General features: G+C 45.0%; 1 long non-coding RNA gene across 1 annotated transcript; it reads left to right on the top strand.

Moving 5' to 3' along the window:
• The first annotated feature begins 11,571 nt into the window (after window positions 1-11,571).
• LOC110529117 lies at window positions 11,572-12,588 on the top strand. Its single transcript, XR_002474329.2, has 3 exons — window positions 11,572-11,745; window positions 11,866-11,973; window positions 12,136-12,588. It is a non-coding gene; the product is annotated as an uncharacterized LOC110529117 (long non-coding RNA).
• The last annotated feature ends 1,997 nt before the right edge of the window (window positions 12,589-14,585 follow it).

Genomic DNA, 14,585 nt, shown 5'->3' with positions numbered 1-14,585 from the left:
TGTTGATACCATGCTGAAAATTGGACAGTATAAAAATAAAATATCCAAGAAAGCACAGTATGGTTGTCACGTTTTGACCATAGGTCTGTTATTTTATTCTTTGTTTTAGTATGGTCAGGGCGTGAGTTGGGGTGGGTAGTCTGTTGTTTTTTGTGTTCGGCCTAGTATGGTTCTCAATCAGAGGCAGGTGTCGTTAGTTGTCTCTGATTGAGAATCATACTTCGGTAGCCTGGGTTTCACTTTTGGTTTGTGGGTGTTTGTTTCCATGTGAGTGTTTGGGCCACACGGTACTGTTTCGGTTTTGTATATTTCACAATTATTATTTTGTTCCAGTGTTCAGTTGTGGTCCGGTCCTTACTCCTCCTCAGACGAAGAGGAGGAAATCCGTTACAGAAACATCCACCACAAGAGGACCAAGCAGCGTGGCAATGGGCAACAGCAGAAAACACAAGACTCCTGGACTTGGGAGGAGATTTTGGACGGCAAGGGACCCTGGGCACAAGCAGGGGAATATCGCCGCCCTAAAGCAGAGCTGGAGGCACCGAAAGTGGAGAGGCGCGGTATGAGGAGGCAGCACGGCAGCGCGGCTGGAAGACCGAGAGGCAGCCCCAAAAATGTCTTGGTGGGGGGCACACGGGGAGTGTGGCTAAGTCAGGTAGGAGACCTGAGCCAACTCCCCGTGCTTACCGAAGAGCGAGAGGGACCGGGCAGGCACCGTGTTATGCGGTGGAGCACATGGTGTCCCAGGTGTGTCTGCATAGCCCGGTGCAGTACATTCCAGCTCCTCGTATCGGCCGGGCTAGAGTGGTCATCGAGCCAGGTGCCACGAAGCCAGCTCTACGCATCTGGTCTCCAGTGCGTCTCCTCGGGCCGACGTACATGGCACCAGCCTTACGCCGCACTGGCTTGGCTATGGGGAGCATTCAACCAGGTAAGGTTGGGGAGGCTCGGTGCTCAAGAGCTACAGTGCGCCTACACGGTCCGGTCCATCCGGTGCCACCTCCATGCACCAGCCCTCTGGTGGCAGCCTCCCGCACCAGGCTGTCTCTCCGTCTTCTCCCTGCAGGTGCTGAGCCGCCAGAGTCTCCCGTCTGTCCTGAGCCGCCAGAGCCGCCAGTCTGTTCTGAGCCGCCAGTCAGCCAGGAGCCGCCGGAGCCGCCAGTCAGCCAGGAGCCGCCGGAGCCGCCAGTCAGCCAGGAGCCGCAGGGGCCGCCAGTCAGCCAGGAGCCGCCGGAGCCGCCAGTCAGCCAGGAGCCGCCAGGGCCGCCAGTCAGCCAGGAGCCGCCGGAGCCACCAGTCAGCCAGGAGCCGTCGGAGCCGTCACCCAGCCCATCTACCAACAGGTGTCCTTCTTTGCGAGGCATTGGAAAACCTCCCTGGTCTTTGTGTTTGAATCTGAGTTTGAAATTCACTGCTTGACTGAGGGACCTTATAATTATTTGTATGTGTGGGGTACAAAGATGATAGTCCTTCAAAAATCATGTTAAATACTGTTATTGCACAGAGAGTGAGTCCATGCATTTTATTATGTGATTTGTGAAGCAAATCTTTACTCCTGAATGTATTTAGGCTTGCCATAAGAACGTAGTTGAATATTTATTGACTCAAGACATTTCAGCTTTTCATTTTTTATTTATTTGTAAAAACAGAATTCCACCTTGATATGAGGTATTGTGTATAGGCCAGTGACTTTTTTCTCTCACCAATTTAAATGTAGGCTATAACACAACAACATGTGAAAAAATCAAGGGGTGTGAATACTCTCGGGAGGCACTGTAGATTGACACTTTTGTGATTCATCATGATTATTTCTAAGGAACTTGTTCATTGTTTTCCTGACTGTGTTAGCAGCTTTTGTCACACTTCAGTCAGAGAGTATAGCTATGGCTAAATAGGGCTAATCAGAGATCCATCGTTTCTGTGATTGAGGAGAGAGGGAGATACTCTATGAATTAGCCTGATGGTGAGTGGCTGTCTGTGTTTGTTACCCTCCGAGTAATGATCTACTCAAGCACCCTATCCGGGATTACCGCAGTAACAGCCTTAATCAGGTTAACCTCTGCCCAGACAACAACATTGACGGTGTTCACTCTCAGTCTGTATATCCATCTGCCCTTTTCTCTCCTTCCCCTCCTCCCTTCATTTTGGTCTCTGTCTTCAACATTCTCTCTTTTCCCATCACCCTATTATTCTTTCTCCCTTTCCCCACTACCTCCATGTTTTTGCCTTGACTATCTTTCACACTACTTTCCCCTCATATCCTGTACTTCTCCCTCTGGCTCTCTTGAATTATGATTGTAATAATGCATTGGGATGCAGTCCAGATAGGTTCCGCCACATTAAGCTGAGGCCATATGGCGGCTTGCCTCATGAACATACTGTACTTGGAGGTAATTTGGTATCACTCATAAAATCTCCATAGAGTGTTTTGGCCTTCAGTGTATAATAAAACACTTGTTTGTGAACCAGTCAGAGGCTGAATGACGATATTTCTTCATCAGATTACAAAATATCAAGCTTAGAGTAGAGGTAAGGTATATAATAAGTGGTATGAGAAAATAACTCTGATATGCAAAAAAGTGAGAGTAAGATTTAAAAGATATATGAATGAGTGATGGTACAGAGCGGCATAGGCAAGATACAGTAGATGGTATTGAGTGCAGTATATACATATTTATTTTCTTTATTTTATTTCACCTTTATTTAACCAGGTAGGCAAGTTGAGAACAAGTTCTCATTTACAATTGCGACCTGGCCAAGATAAAGCAAAGCAGTTCGACACATACAACGACACAGAGTTACACATGGAGTAAAACAAACATACAGTCAATAATACAGTATAAACAAGTCTATATACGATGTGAGCAAATGAGGTGAGATAAAGGAGGTAAAGGTAAAAAGGCCATGGTGGCAAAGTAGATACAATATAGCAAGTAAAACACTGGAATGGTAGATTTGCAATGGGAGAATGTGCAAAGTAGAAATAAAAATAATGGGGGTGCAAAGGAGCAAAATAAATAAATAAATAAAATACAGTAGGGAAAGAGGTAGTTGTTTGGGCTAAATTATAGGTGGGCTATGTACAGGTGCAGTAATCTGTGAGCTGCTCTGACAGTTGGTGCTTAAAGCTAGTGAGGGAGATAAGTGTTTCCAGTTTCAGAGATTTTTGTAGTTCGTTCCAGTCATTGGCAGCAGAGAACTGGAAAGAGAGGCGGCCAAAGAAAGAATTGGTTTTGGGGGTGACTAGAGAGATATACCTGCTGGAGCGTGTGCTACAGGTGGGAGATGCAATGGTGACCAGCGAGCTGAGATAAGGGGGGACTTTACCTAGCAGGGTCTTGTAGATGACATGGAGCCAGTGGGTTTGGCGACGAGTATGAAGCGAGGGCCAGCCAACGAGAGCGTACAGGTCGCAATGGTGGGTAGTATATGGGGCTTTGGTGACAAAACGGATTGCACTGTGATAGACTGCATCCAATTTGTTGAGTAGGGTATTGGAGGCTATTTTGTAAATGACATCGCCAAAGTCGAGGATTGGTAGGATGGTCAGTTTTACAAGGGTATGTTTGGCAGCATGAGTGAAGGATGCTTTGTTGCGAAATAGGAAGCCAATTCTAGATTTAACCTTGGATTGGAGATGTTTGATATGGGTCTGGAAGGAGAGTTTACAGTCTAACCAGACACCTAAGTATTTGTAGTTGTCCACGTATTCTAAGTCGGAGCCGTCCAGAGTAGTAATGTTGGACAGGCGGGTAGGTACAGGTAGCGATCGGTTGAAGAGCATGCATTTAGTTTTACTTGTATTTAAGAGCAATTGGAGGCCACGGAAGGAGAGTTGTATGGCATTGAAGCTTGCCTGGAGGGTTGTTAACACAGTATCCAAAGAAGGGCCAGAAGTATACAGAATGGTGTCGTCTGCATAGAGGTGGATCAGAGACTCACCAGCAGCAAGAGCGACCTCATTGATGTATACAGAGAAGAGAGTCGGTCCAAGAATTGAACCCTGTGGCACCCCCATAGAGACTGCCAGAGGTCCGGACAGCAGACCCTCCGATTTGACACACTGAACTCTATCAGAGAAGTGAGATGAGATGATATGATATGAGATGAGTATGTAAACAAAGTGGCATAGTTAAAGTGGCTAGTGATACACGTATTACATAAAGATGCAGTAGATGATATAGAGTACAGTATATACATATACATATGAGATGAATAATGTAGGGTATGTAAAAATTATATTAGGTAGCATTGTTTAAAGTGGCTAGTGATATATTTGACATCATTTCCCATCAATTCCCATTATTAAAGTGGCTGGAGTTGAGTCAGTGTGTTGGCAGCAGCCACTCAATGTTATTGGTGGCTGTTTAACAGTCTGATGGTCTTGAGATAGAAGCAGTCTCTCGGTCCCAGCTTTGATGCACCTGTACTGACCTCGCCTTCTGGATGATAGCGGTGTGAACAGGCAGTGGCTCGGGTGGTTGTTGTCCTTGATGATCTTTATGGCCTTCCTGTGACATCGGGTGGTGTAGGTGTCCTGGAGGGCAGGTAGTTTGCCCCCGGTGATGCGTTGTTCAGACCTCACTACCCTCTGGAGAGCCTTACGGTTGTGGGCGGAGCAGTTGCCGTACCAGGCGGTGATACAGCCCGACAGGATGCTCTCGATTGTGCATCTGTAGAAGTTTGTGAGTGCTTTTGGTGACAAGCCGAATTTCTTCAGCCTCCTGAGGTTGAAGAGGCGCTGCTGCTTCACGATGCTATCTCTGTGGGTGGACCAATTCAGTTTGTCTGTGATGTGTATGCCGAGGAACTTAAAACTTACTTAGGATCCATCCTCAAGGTGTTTTTAACAAATATATTCGATAATATATCCGTCGAGGCAGTTGGTTTCTCATAAGAGGCGATTGGAAAAATGGCTACCTCAGTATTTTATGCAAGGTTTTCTGCGGGAGACACCATGTGACCACATGCCATATATGGTCCCTTACAGCCATTCTTCAAGGGAAATGCCTAAAAAGACGTCACAATGCTGTAGACACCTTGGGGAAAACGTGGTAAGCTCATTCGTAGCTCATTTACAGCCATATAAGGAGTCATTGGCATGAGGCGGTTTCAAAAAATGCGGCACTTCCTGGTTGGTTTTTTATCTGGTTTTCGCCTGTAACATCAGTTCTGTGGCACTCACAGACATTATCTTTGCAGTTTTGGAAACGTCAGAGTATCCTCTTTCCAAAGCTGTCAATTATATGCATAGTCAAGCATCTTTTCTTGAGAAAATATCTTGTTTAAAATGGGAACGTTTTTCATCCAAAAATTAAAATAGCGCCCCCTAAATCCAACTGGTTAACTGTTATACTCTCGCGGGAATTCCACTAACGGTTCATATGTAGCCAAACGTAGCTGCTGCGCATGTTGGTATCTGTACTGATGGCGCAAAAACCATGATAGGGAGACACACTGGTGTGGTAACGCGCGTGCAAGCAGATGCTCCCGACTTCACTTGGGTACACTGCAGCATCCACTGAGAGGCTCTTGCTCCCAAGGGAGTGTCTGACAGCTTGAAAGATGTTTTTGACACTACAGTGAAAATGGTTAACTTTGTTAAAAAGCAAGGCTCCTGAACTCTCATGTATTTTCTGCACTATGTAATGATATGGGCTGCGACCATGTAACGCTTTTAGAACATACAGAAGTGCACTGGTTATCAAGGAGCAAAGTATTGACACGTTTTTTTATTTTTTATTTAGAGACGAGCTTAAATTCTCTTCAATGACCATCATTTCCACTTGTCTGACCGCTTGTAATGATGACGAGTTTCTCACGACTGGCCCATCTGGGTGATGTTTTTTCTCGCCTGAATGATCTGAATCTAGGATTACAGGGACTCTCTGCAACTATATTCAATGTGCGGGACAAAATTGTGGCTATGATTAAGAAGTTGGAGCTCTTCTCTGTCTGCATTAACAAGGACAACATACAGGTCTTTCCATCATTGTATGTTTTTTTTGTGTGCAAATTAACTCAAGCTTTCGGACAATATGATATAGCGAAGCACCTGAGTGAGTTGGTTGCGCAATTACGCAGCTTCTTTCCCGAAATGGATGACACAAACAACTGGACTCGTTATCCCTTTCATGCCCTGCCACTTATCTGAACAAGAGAGCCTCATCAAAATTGCAACAAGCGGTTCTGTGAAAATTGAATTTAATCAGAAGCTACTGCCAGATTTTACTGGACTTAGAGTATCCTGCCTTGGCAAATCGCGCAGTTAATACACTGATGCGCTTTGCAACCATGTACCTATGTGAGAGTGGATCTTCGGGCCTCACTAGCATGAAAACTAAATACAGGCACATACTGTGTGGAAAATAATTTAAGACTGAGACTCTCTCCAATACAACCCAAAATTGCAGAGTTATGTGCATCCTTTCAAGCACACCCTTCTCATTAACCTGTGGTGAGTTATGAACAAATTAGGTTTTATATGTAAGATGGTAACATAAAGAGAAAAATGATTATTTGTGCCCTGGTCTTTAAGAGCTGTTTGTGCCAAAAACAGAGTGAGTCCAATATTGTGCAGCTGTGCGTAATGATGGTGACAGGATGTTATACTTGTTTAATTGACTATTATTCTCCATAAATTTACTCTTTCAAATAATTTACTCTGGCAAGTTTGGCACTAGCGAGCTGCAGGAGGGAAGTAAAGCGGAAGTCCAATAATCTGTAATGTGTGTGTACTGCGGCAGAGAAGTCAGGCGCAAGAGAGCAAAGACTATGTTACAACGGTGCAGTTTAACTTCTTTGGGGTAGGGGGCAGTATTTTCACGTCCGGATGAAAAGCGTGCCCAGAGTAAACTGCCTGCTACTCTGGCCCAGAAGCTAGGATATGCATATTAGCGGATTTGGATAGCAAACACTCTGAAGTTTCTAAAACTGTTTGAATGATGTCTGTGAGTATAACAGAACTCATATGGCAGGCGAAAACCTGAGAGAAATCCAACCAGGAAGTGGGAAATCTGAGGTTTGTAGTTTTTCAAGTGATTGCCTATCCAATATCCAGTGTAAATTGGTTCAGATTGCACTTCCTAAGGTTTCCAGTAGATGTCAACAGTCTTTAGAAAGTTATTTCAGGCTTCTATTGTGAAAGGGGAGAGAATAAGACCACTCACAGTAATTGGCTCAGCTGAAAGCCTTTAGTTGTTTATCGCGCATGGCCGTGAGTGCGAGCTCCGTTCCCTTTCCTTTTTAATGACAAAGGAATTGTCCAGTGGGAAATGATTGAAGATTTATGATAAAAACATCCTAAAGATTGATTATATACATCGTTTGACATGTTTCTACGAACTGTAATGGATCTTTTCGTCTGGACTTGCCCGCGCCTTGTGCATTTGGATCATTTATGTCCAAATACCTCCTTTTTGTTTATGTGTTTAGCCCAGTAATCCAAATTCATGACGCACGATCACTAGGGCCAGATGAAAAGTCAAAACTTCCGTTACAGTCCGTAGAAACATGTCAGAAAATCCATCGACAGGTGCGACCAAGGCCATTGTGGAACGGGTAAGGGGTGTAGCTTACCTCTGTGCAGGTGCCTAGGAGCCTTACACAGGGCGCACACCGAACAGGAGGAAACATAAACCCTCACGTCCTTAGTCAAGGGCCGCTCCTTTGTGTCATACAATGAGACAATGCGTCTGCCTTCACATTCTGGGAGCCTGGTCTGTAGCAAAGAGTAATCACAAAACGGGTGAAAAACATGGCCCACCTTGCCTGGCGAGGGTTTAGTCGCCGCCCGGATGTACTCCAGATTACGGTGGTCAGTCCAGATGAGGAAAGGGTGTCTAGCCCCTTCAAGCCAATGTCTCCACGCCTTTAAAGCCTTGACGACAGCCAACAGCTCCCGGTCCCCAACGTCATAGTTTCACTCCGCCGGGCTGAGCTTCTTCAAGAAGAAGGCACAGGGGCGGAGCTTCGGTGGTGTACCCGAGAACTGAGATAGCACAGCTCCAATACCAGTCTCGGACGTGTCCACCTCCACTATGAAAGCCAAAGAGGTATCTGGATGGGCCAGCACTGGAGCGAGGTAAACAGAGCCCTCGGGTGATTAAAAGCCCTGTCCGCCTCAGCTGACCACTGCTAGCATACTGGGCCCCCCTTCAGCAGTGAGGTAATGGGAGCCGCTACCTGACCAAAACCCCGGAAAACCTCCGGTAGTAGTTGGCAGACCCTAAGAACCACTGCACCTCCTTTACCGTGGTGGGAGTCGGCCAATTACGCACAGCTGAAATGCGGTCTCCACCCCTGAGGTGGAAATGCGATACCCTAGGAAGGAGAGGGAAGAACAGGCATTTCTGGAAGAAATACTGGAAGAACAGGCATTTCTCAGCCTTGACGTACAGGTCATGCTCCAACAGGCGACTAAGCACCCTGCACACCAGGGACACATGCTCGGCGCGTGTAGCGGAGTATGTCAAAGTATAGACAGTATAGACTTTACGTCCATCTCCTCGCCCCGACCTGGGCGCGAACCAGGGACGCTTTGCACACGGCAACAGTCACTCTCGAAGCATTGTTACCCATCGCTCCACAAAAGCTGTGGCCCTTGCGGAGCAAGGGGAACCACTACTTCAAGGTCTCAGAGCAAGTGATGTCACCGATTGAAACGCCACTTGTGCGCACCACCGCTAACTAGCTAGCCATTTCACATCGGCTACACTCACCACCTTTTGACCTCCTCCTCTTTCTGCAGCCACCAGTGATCCGGGTCAACAGCATCAATGTAACAGAATAGCTTCCGTCCCTCTTCTCGCCCCAACCTGGGCTCGAACCAGGGACTCTCTGCACATATCAACCAGTCACTCACGAAGCATCGTTACTCATCGCTCCACAAAAGCCGCGGCCCTTGCAGAGCAATGGGAACCACTACTTCAACGTCTCAGAGCAAGTGACGTCACAGATTGAAATGCCACTAGCACGCACCACCGCTAACTAGCTAGCCATTTCACATTAGCACCAACGGAAACCACTAAACACCTCCCCGAGCACTCTCGCGACCACCCCGTGAGAGCCCTCTGTGGCCAAGAAACAGTGGGGTTATGACAAGCTAACCAGGGTAGGCCTAGCACCACGGGAAAAGCAGGAGAGTAAATAAGGAAGAGACTAATTCTCTCCTTGTGAGCCCCCTGCTTCACCATGCCCAGAGGAGTGATGACCTCCCTAATCAACCCTGACACTAATGGTCGACTGTTTAATGCGTGAACTGGGAAGGGCACAGCCAAAGGAACAATGGGGATCCCTAAACTCCTCAAACTGGTCCAACCCTGCATCCCCCTCTCTCCATGCGGCATTGGCCCACTCCAGGGCTTTCCCGGTGGGGCACGAGATGAGGGTGGACCCCCTCTCACGGCCCGAAGGAGCCATATGGACGGTTGCCAGGTATAGGTCCAGTTGTAATAGGAACCCCTGGCAGTTCGCAGCCGTCGAATCATATTCCTGGGGAAGGGAGAGACGAATCCCACTGGGACTAGGAGATGGAGGGGCGAGTACTGGAGACCGCAGTAGTGCTGGTGGAGGCGCTGGGATAACTCCCTGTCTCTCCCAGCGGTCCATTGTCTGGACAACGCGGTCCATGGCGGTACCAAGATGGTGGAGCATTGCTGCGTGCTCCCGGACGCGCTCCTCCACCCCTATTCCTGGGGTACCTGCTCCTGCTGACTCTATAAGTCTGGTCCGGTATTCTGTAATGTGTGCATACTGGTGGCAGAGAAGTCAGGCGCAGGAGAGCAACGACTATGTTACAACGGTGCAGTTTAATAATAAAATTATTGTGAACAAACACAAATAAATAAATACAATGGGACAAAACACTTCGCACGCCAGACATAACATGCACAAACTCTTACCATCAACAGTACTGGACAAGGACATGTTGGACACAGTTGGTTAAATACACAACATGTAATTGATGGGATTCAAACCAGGTGTGATGGAAGACAAGACAAAACAAATAGAAAATGAAAGGTGGATCGGCAATGGCTGGAAGACCGGTGATGTCGACCGCCGAACGTTGCCCGAACAAGGAGAGGTCGTGACAAGTCGTGACATCATCACAAAAAAATTAGGTGTATAGTGTAGAGAATCATTGTACCATCTAAACCGCTGTGAAATGCCTTTTCCATAACCAAAAATATTGTATTTTCAGCTGTTTGAAGCTGATGTACAAAAACAAAACTTTAGAATGGGAAGAATAGAAATAGCGCCCATAGAACAGATCTGCCACTTCTTAGACTTGCTTTCAATGAGAATGATGGATCTATAACATATGTGAATTTGGTCGGGTCACCCAAAAAGTTATTGCAGCAATAAAACATAATAATCCTGTAGCTAACATTGAACAACTCCCAGAATTTTTATTAATCACCCCAAGCCACGGAAATGGTTATGGATCACATATATAACGGTACTCCAAGTCCGCAATAATCTACACCCCACAGCCGCAACCTTCCGAATGCGACTATGCAACAAGAAGCCACCCTCTTATTTGTCAACAAAGCAATCTAGCTACTGTAGCATTAGCAGAGGTAGCTAACCAAAGTAAATTACTACAGCCAATATAGTCAATAAGTAATGTTACTAGCTAGCTAGTTAACAAAATTGTAGCTGACATGTTACATGGATTTTAGATGTAGGAGTAAGAAATGGAACATTGCTGTTTTGACTAAAACAAGCTAATGTGAGTTGGCAATCAAAGTTAGCTAAGGGGCAACGTTGTTACAGCTAATGCCTGTTTGCCTGAGTATGATGCCGCACAGATGTTTGTACACATGCATATATACACACTCATTCAAAATGCACAGACACACATATTCAGTTGGCCTTGCTGTCATGATTTGTGTTGTCCTTTTGTTTTTGTCTTTCTCTTTGTAAATGTTGAGCGGCTTCACTGCAAGTAGTTTTTTTTATTGAATACTAAAACATACAACCAAAGCATAGTTCGCTAACGTTAGCTACCCAACGTTGGTGGAAGAACGGATAGCTTGGTAGCTAGTTATTCTTACAAGCCTGGTAAAATACAGCAAAGGAGACAAATCAAATTTTATTTACTATATTTTTTCCATTGATACAATTAGTTTGTGGGAGCCTCTTCTTGCAAGGAAACGATGCATCACCAAACGATAGCATGGTTTTCCAACAACTCATGTCCAGGCTGAATCAGATGCCAGACTACAACATGGTAGCTGACATGAACGAAAGGCTGATGGCACAAGTAGCTCAACTATTCCAAAAACAACAGCATCCGCAGCAGCTACAGTACTCCTCCAGCGCCTGCACCAAAACGGGCGAAGGTTGTTTGTTGAGAAAGATGGAATGAGCTATCCGTAAGTTGTGTGATAGTTATCTTCACATTCTCAAATATGTTACATGAAATAGGGATCCGAATAGCATAATCTGGTGGGGCAGCAGGTGGCCTAGTGATTAAAGCATTGGGCCAGTAACTGAAAGGTTTGTGGGTCGAATCCCCGAGCTGACAAGGTTGTTCTGCTCCTGAACAAGGCAGTTAACCCACTGTTCATAGGCTGTCATTCTAAATAAGAATGTGTTCTTAACTGACTTGCCTAATTAAATAAAGGTTGAAAAAAATCTAAATGTCATGTTTTTTCTTTGTCATGTCTCTGGAAGAACAATCCGCATAACGCCTGTGTACTGGATCTGATGGTTAGTCAGCTGAGATGGCAGATTTTGAAGGTGAGTAATTTCCTAAAGACATGGACTGACTAACAGTCATTACAAACATTCCACATTGTAAAATTTTCTCAAGGGTTTTGATGCATATAACCATTGATAATACACCAATTGACTCCTCAGATTCAGCTGCAAATCTGCATTGGACTGAAAGAGTGGAATAAGCCGTCGGACACCCCAGACAAGAAAGAACGGGGCATCAAAAAGTGAAGGCGGTCTTGCCAGAGACAGGTTAGTTTATACATGTAAACCAATCCATACATTTTAAACGCAGTACCGAATTTTGAAATGTTGAGACTTGTTCCACAGCTTTTGATTTCAGTGTGTCTGCATCTTTAGCTTTTTTTTGGTTCAAGACAGCAGAATGACATATTATCTCCTGTAATTTCACAGGATGTGGTCAGTCGGTCAAAAGAAATCTGCTGAGGTGATGCAGCAACTTGCGAAGGCAACTGAAGACATGATGTCTGATGTGGAGACAGACCCAGAGGATACTGATGCATTTTTCATAACCTCCCCACCATGCCTCTCCCCTGAGTTTGAGGACCTGATTGTGTCAGCAGACCGGATAAAAGGCCAAGCGTGCTTATGGGGAGAAAAGGCTCCTTCAGAACAAAAACCAGAGCAACCATCCACGTCCACCGCAGCCCTATCCAGAACATCTGATTGTGCAATAGACCACAGACAATCACCTGCAAAGGTCCTCTGCACCCACATTACTAAGAAATTGGCATAGTTCAAGCATACCATCACAGTTGTGAAGAGGGCACGACAGCACCTCTTTTCCGTCAGGAGGCTGAAAAGATTTGCCATGGGCCCTCAGATCCTCAAAGTTCGACAGCTGCACCATTGAAATCAGCTTGACTGGCTGCATCACAGCTTGGTACGGCAACTGCAAGGCACAGAAGGTAGTGTGTATGGCCCAGTACATCACTGGGGCAGAGCTCCCTGCCATCCAGGGCCACTTTACCAGGAGGTGTCAGAGGAAGGCCCAAAAAAACTCCAGCCACCCAAGCCATAAACGGTTCTCTCTGCTACTGCATGGCAAGCGGTACCAGCGCACCAAGTCTAGAATAAACTGGACCCTGAGCAGCTTCTATCCCCAAGCCATGAGACTACTAAACAAGACTGCTAAATTATTAATCAAATGGCTACCCAGACTACCTACATTGACCCTTTTTTTGCACCAACTATCTTGTACTGACTCCATTCACACACTCAGGACTCACACTCACACATACTGTACTTACAATACACTGACACCCCAACACACACAAACATGCATACTGACGCCACTCACACACATACACACTTTCACTTACCACATACACTTCTGTCACTGTCTTATCTATCCTGTAACTTTACACCCAACAATAAAACAGTGCCTTCAGAAAGTATTCACACCCCTTGACTTTTTTCACATTTCGTTGTGTTACAGCCTGAATTTAATTAAGATTTTTGGGTCACTGGCCTACACACAATACCCCATAATGTCAAAGTGGAATTATGTTTTTATACATTTTTACAAATTAATTGAAAATGAAAAGCTGAAATTTCTTTAGTCAATAAATAAGCCTCTTTGTTATGGCACGCCTAAATAAGCTCAGGATAATTTTTTTTAACTTAATTAACAAGTCACATAAATTGCATGGACTCACTGTGTGCAATAATAGTGTTTAATAACATTCTTTTTGAATGACAAACTCATCTCTGTACCCCACACATACAATTATTTGTAAGGTCCCTCAGTCGAGCAGTACATTTCAAACACAGATTCAACCACAAAGACCAGGGAGGTTTTTCCAACATCTTGCAAATAAGTGCACCTATTGTTGATGGGTAAAACATTAAAAAGTAGACATTGAATATCCCTTTGACCATGGTGAAGTTATTAATTACATTTTGGATGGTGTATCAATACACCCAGTCACTAAAAAGGTACAGGTGTCCTTCCTAACTTAGTTCACGGACAGGAAGGAAACCCCTCAGGGAGTTCACAATGAGGGCAATGGTGACTTTAAAACAGTTATAGAATTTAATGGCTGTGATATGAGAAAACTGAGGATGGATCAACAACGTTGTAGTTATTCCACAATACCAACCTAAATAACAGAGTGAAGACAATGATAACAATGGTTAGCTGTGAGTGTCAGGATAACTTAATGGCATGTCTCATGCTGGGCACATTGGCAGTCAGGATCTCTAGTCTGCACCGAGTGTTAACACCCCATTGTTCGCCTTATCCGTCTGTCGATGGAGAAACAACGAAGTTCTTCCTATTGGCATGAAGTGGATAGAATCTTCAGAGGTGTAGGAATTATTAGGAGTCTGAAACTAGGGTATTTGGTACAGGGTATGTTCTTGAGCTTGTGTCTTCAAAAGTGAGTACACCTCAGCAATTTCTAACTATTTTTAAAAGAAAGGTGAGTTCCAGAAGTTTATAAAACTATGCAACATTACTAGTTCATTTTTCTGGCCATCTCATGAAAATAATTACGTTACGTGGGTATGTAATTTTTCTAAATCAATCTCAGAAACAGCACTTAGTTTGACTCATGTATCTCACTAATCCTGACTCAGAGGTCACTTTGTGAGTAAAGGAATATGTCATTTGCTACAGGTTTGACCTCTATGTGATATAATTAGAAAGATAACCATTAAAAGGTCAGTTTTCCAACATAATTCAGCATGTGTAATTGGCTTTTAGACACTTGGCGAGGGCACACACCCATTAGATTAAGGTTTGGGGAGGAAAGAATACAGACATTAGATTTATTTCGTTTTAAAAGGGAAATTCTTTACAAACTATAATACAGGGGCCATGCTTAATCTATGAAAACATT

This window comes from Oncorhynchus mykiss, chromosome 8, assembly GCF_013265735.2.
Source record: "Oncorhynchus mykiss isolate Arlee chromosome 8, USDA_OmykA_1.1, whole genome shotgun sequence".
Taxonomy (NCBI): domain Eukaryota; kingdom Metazoa; phylum Chordata; class Actinopteri; order Salmoniformes; family Salmonidae; genus Oncorhynchus; species Oncorhynchus mykiss.
This window is presented reverse-complemented; position numbering and strand designations above follow the sequence as displayed.